A 6,027-nucleotide genomic window follows, 5' to 3' on the forward strand; every position below is an offset into this window, starting at 1 on the left:
GTGCAATGTACTATAAAAAATCACTTCACTCATTCCATTTTGTTAACACAAAACGGCTGTATCTTCCAATCACGTAAAATTGTGTACATTTCTTTAGAGAAAATACAGAGATGCGTATAAAATATTATGAATAACATGTATACAATTTAAAGTAGTTGGTTTAATTTGTCCAGATAAACTAAATAAAAACAATTGCAATAATTGTATTCCATTTCAAATTGTACCATTGATTATATGTCTCCCACATAATCAATGATTGAACCATACGTACCTAGCTAGAATTTATTTATTTTATTTTAACGGCAACCACAATTTTACAAAAAATGCAAGATATGGCATACATACATAAAAACACATCATTTAAATAAATCACATTATTTTGTGTTATTTTTTGTGGCATACATGCGACAAGATGCAGAAGAAACCATAATATGCGTAAGAAGCTGACTTTATGATGACACTACAATACAATGATAGTGCTTTGCATATTGTGAAGTGACATTATAAATTAGAGCAATGTAAATTGATAACACTATATAATAACGACAATATAAATTAACAACAGTGTGAACAACAACTCAATACTTGACTACCTACAATAATTGACAACAGATATAGCCTAGAACAACAATGTAAATAGATTAAACTACAATAAAATTTGACTATAAACAACAAACTATGTCAAAGGTAACCTTGATGAAATATGACGAAAGCCAACGTTACATATGAAAACAAAAACAGTATGGATTTCGAAAAAATATTTTTGTAAAATGCCAACACGCAATAACAACATTTCCAGCGTCATGCGTGGCCCCTTAAAAGCGCCACCAAGACCAAGCCACCATGAACCACAAAACCGCAAATCCCACCACGGGACACGGCAGAGGGCAGACGACATGGCACTACCTAAGGGACTATGTTTTATCAATGGCACTACCCACCATCGAGCGTGTGGCTTTTTGAGCTAGGTGACCTATACACTCCAATTGCCAAAATTTTAATTGACGGATTTAAAATTTTGGCAATTGGAGTGTATAGGTCACCTAGCTCGGATTGTGAAATATTTTTAGATAGATTGAGCATGTTAATTTCCCACTTTTCCAAAAAGTTTGTTAACATAATTTTGGGAGGGGATATAAACATTGATGTTTTAAAAAATAACCCTAATCATAAATTACTAAAAAGAACACTAAAAGTTCATAAAATGAGGTATCTGGTCAATTTCCCAACCAGAGTTACTGAGGAATCTGAATCAGCAATTGATAACTTTATAATTAAAAATTGTCATGATTGCAAGGTGACTGTTGAGGGAATTGTAACTTGTCTATCAGATCATGATGGGCAATTGCTCCTTATAAAAAATAAAAACCTAAATAATACAAAAGAGGTTCAATCAACTATAAAACGTACAACTCGTAACTTCAATATTCAAAATTTGAATTTATTTAAAAACCTCTTGGAAACTGAGATTTGGGAGAGTGTTTACATGGCTCCTGTTGAAAGAAAATATGATGAATTTTATAGTACATTTATGCACTTTTTTGACATTTCATTTCCCAAAATTACTGTAACTGAAAAGAAACGCAAAAAAAATTGGATCTCAGAAGACCTGAAAAATGAAAAAAAAGAACTACTACAATTGGCCTTAAAACTTCGTAGGAACAAAAATCCTGCCTTGAAATACGAGTTGAAACAAAACAAACTGAAATATAGGGCAAAATTAGTCAGAGCTAAAACAAATTATTTTGAAAATAAAATACAAAAATCAGCCAATATACAAAAAACAGTATGGCAGCTAGATTATAAATTCTGAAGTTGGGAAAGGAAAGGGAACAAAAAATAAAAATATTACTTTGAAAGAGGGAAATTGTAGCTTAAGTGATCCTAGAACTATTGCTAACATGTTCAACAATTATTTTACTAATGTTGATCAGGATGTCAGTGGCAACCAATGTGAGAGCAAGATTGAAAATCAAAGTCTTATTGAAAATGAGCAATGTATTAAAAGAGGTTTTGATTTTAAATTTATTGATGCGGGGGAGGTGGAAAAAGTAATTAACTCTTTAAAAAACAAACATTCTGTTGGACACGATGATGTCCCTATTAAAGTTATAAAGCATGCCAAAAAATGCCTGAGCCATATTTTAAGTCATTTAATAAATTCATCTTTTGTATCAGGAATTTTTCCAAATCAATTAAAAAAATCTAAAATAATACCAATTTATAAGAAAGACGACCTAGAAACTGTGTCAAATTACCGTCCTATTTCTCTCCTACCAGTAATATCAAAAATTTATGAAAAAATTGTTAACTGTCAGTTATTAAATTATTTAGAAGAATTTAAACTATTAAACAATACTCAGCATGGATTTAGGCCTGGAAAATCGGTAATTACAGCAGCAGTGTCATTCATAGAATCTATAATTGAATCGGTTGATAAAGGGGAGTTCACAATTGGAATTTTCATGGACCTAACTAAGGCATTTGATAGTGTCAACCACACCCAACTGATAGATAAATTACTCATTTTAGGGGTTACAAAAAAATCAATAAAATGGTTTCAGTCATACCTAAATAATCGTTGTCAGTTTGTAGAAATCACACATAATCATGATAACAGAATTACAACATTTTCTTCTGAAACTGAAAGGGTTAAATGTGGTGTACCCCAGGGGTCAATCCTTGGCCCCCTGTTGTTTTTATGGTATATGAATGATGCTGGTGGTGCACTCTCATGTTTACCTCAGAACAATCTTTGTTTTTATGCAGACGATACAAATCTCAAAGTATCGGCTGAGTCAGTGCAACAAGTTGAAATTTTAAGTTTTGTTGAATTGGCAAACATTGGAAACTTTCTAGAGCAAAATAAATTGAAGCTTAATCCTAAAAAAAACTAATTTTTTAACTTTTAAAACAAATCAAAATAAAAAGTTAATTAAACCAAATATCATGTATAATGCAGAAGAAATTGAACATAAACACAGTACACAGTTTCTAGGTCTAACTGTGGACCAAAATTTGAACTGGGATGAACATGTTGATAAACTCCTTTCAAAATTATGTTCAGGACTATATTCACTCTCTAGAATGTCTTATTTTTGTAACCATAAAACATTAAAAAACATATATTATGCTAATGTCCATTCGCATTTATCCTATGGTTTGTGCCTTTATGGTTCAACTACAATAGCAAATTTGGATAGGATACTTAAACTTCAAAAAATAGCAATAAGAATAATTTTGAAATTAGAACACAATGAAACAACCAAAAACAAATTCAAAGAACTCAAAATTTTAACGGTATATGGCCAATATATTTACGACACAATTATTCTAGTAAAAAACTGCTTGAGCACCTCTGAGACAAATTATCACCCATACAACACTCGGCATAAAAAATTCCTTATTTCAAGTAAACATAAATTAAAATTCTATGAAAAAAAACCATCCTATATAGGATTAAAATTTTTTAAGCATCTTCCTAATGAAATCAGAAATGAACAAAGCAGGAAGAATTTTATGAGAAAACTAAAACTATATTTAGTAGAGAAAGCATTCTATTCCCTGGAAGAGTATTTTTCCACCTCCCCTCTTAGCGTTAGTACATAATTGATTCAGTTTTGATTATTTTCATTTCCTGGTTCTTGGTTTTTGATTTAGATAATGATCCAAGATATGCAAATCTGTAAATTATTAATTTAAGATAGATTTAGTTGACACCATTCAATGTACAACACTGTACTTTATGAATAAAGCATATTTGATTTGATTTGATTTGATTTGATTTTGAAGGCACCAACAAGTAACCGAACATCCAGCACGAGAGAGCGGCAAGGTGTCAGAAGAGCAGCCTCTGGACAATACGCTTGAAATATGCTGGTGATGGCTCAAAGAAGTCTAGGTATGGGCGTGGGCAGACATCTTCGCTAAATCTCAGCAGTATCTGGAGATTCCGTGGTTAAGGGTATAATTTGTGGGCTGATAACTCCATGCACCATTTGCTGATGTTGAGATCGAATGTTAGAATTTTCCAAGTGTCGAGGCTACTTTGTTGAACATCTTAATGTCATCAGCAAATAAGAGAAACTTTCTGGGAAGATGTCGTTGATGAACGGAACAGCAGTGGTCTGAGAATTGGCAAAGAAGGGACGAGGCTCTCCATCACATCTATAACAATGGGGATGTGGTCCGTGAAGTAACTTTTCACCAAGGAAAGTGGCAGGCCCCAGGTGCCATAGCCCTCAAGTTTAACAATCAACATATACGATGTTATATTCAGTCGAAGGCTTTGCTGAACTCCAGATGGACACAATCTACTTGGGAATGCTCAGTGCTGAGTAAACGCTGACATGGTTGTATTTTGGAAAACTAGGAGGTTTGTGCAAGAGGGGTGACCCTGGATGAAGCCATGTTTGTTCTGGAGCGATATATTTGCCAAGTTGAAAGCTCAAAACAGTCAAGTTTAAGACTTTAAAAAATGTTGAACAGGGCGGAAGGAATGGCAATTGGTCTATAGTTCATGAAATGAATTTTGCAACCAGATTTAAAAATAGGAACGTTGCCTCTGTGAGTAGTTTTACAAATAAAATTTGGAGTTTGGGTGCGAGAACAGGGGTGCAATACTTCAGTACAGCAGGCTGGATGTCATCTGGGACGGCCCCTTTTGTTCAGGTCGAATGCTTCCAACTTTCTCTGCACATCCAAAGCTTGAAATTTACAGTTGCTTGATAGGGTCAATATCCGTGCGGTGCCTCATCCGGATTAGAATAGGACCACAACCTCCCTCGGCTTGTCGTAAAAGGCGACTAACAAGGGGTGGGAGATCCTTCTCTTTATGCTCCCAACTTTCTCTGAGGCCAAATTTGCTTCTTACCTTTGGCTCGGGCATCGAAACCTTTCATCTTTCCTTTTACTCTTCTTTTTTTACCCCGTTTCGGGTGTTTTCTTTCTTCTTTTTCAACCGGCGCGCACTATTGAGCCTTGGGAGTGCCCTTTCTGTGCAAAAAGGCTGTTTTGTGCTTTACACTGCCGATGGGACCTCTCTGGTGTGAGTCGTCAGGAACCAGCCGCTTCGGGCCCTAGTCAGGGCGTGCGGCATGGGTGCAGAGATTGGGCTCTGCACTGCCACGGGCGATCCCCAGTACGTCAGAATTCTCGGTATTAGGCAAACGGAGGCTGGGCCCCGTGCGTGTTTCTATAGGTCAACCCCTTTGACGGTGCAAAATATATTGTTGGCACCTTGGCTGGTAAAGGGAGCGTCTGTCTCCCCCCTACCGGTGCCAGCATTTAATTCTGGTGAAGGGCTTCGGAGGAACCCCTTACACCAAAGTTGTAGTCGGTGAGTTCAGGGATGGTGCTTCTGCGTCGGGAATATCTTGACGCAGAGAGTAGCATCGAAACTCGGCTTCGATACATGGAGGAGACAATTAAAAGCTATGCTGGACAGCTTTCGGACCCAGAAAGCTGTAAACAAAGTGGTAGTTGAGGCCCTAAAGGAAGAAGTCCCTGAACTTGCCTGAAAAATGAAGATCGACTGTTCTTAGGTTTTGACAAAACCAAAAATTGAAGCCAGCAGCGGAAACTGCAAGGGGCCCGACCGAGGCAGGTACTGCCTCCGGTGCGGAGGAGTGGGTCACGCTCGTAGGGACTGCCAAGTCAAGTCTTCCTTTCTTTGTAAGGATATGGGCTCGCGGACAAAACATATAGCTGGGTCTGGGCAGTGCAGTGCTTTTAAAACTGCGCTCCAGCAAGCAAAAGCTCACCCACGAAAATAAGAATACTTTAATGCAATCTTGGGCGATCCAGGACAGCTGACACGCTTCTCAGTCAGCTTGCACTTGAACAAGGTGTCGACACGCTCTTAGTCAGCGAACAGTACCAGTACCGGAATAGGGTCCCACCGTTTCGGTTCCCCGATAGTCTTGATACTGCTGCTTTCTGGGTGCGTAATACAGCTCAAATGCAAGTGAGGGGTCATGGAAAGGGCCGTTGATTTTTGTTGGGTTCAGTCGAAGGACGTGACCTACT

This window comes from Macrosteles quadrilineatus, unplaced genomic scaffold (genome assembly GCF_028750875.1).
Source record: "Macrosteles quadrilineatus isolate MER2022 unplaced genomic scaffold, UCM_ALF_1.0 Scaffold_7__1_contigs__length_78375512, whole genome shotgun sequence".
NCBI classification, from domain to species: domain Eukaryota; kingdom Metazoa; phylum Arthropoda; class Insecta; order Hemiptera; family Cicadellidae; genus Macrosteles; species Macrosteles quadrilineatus.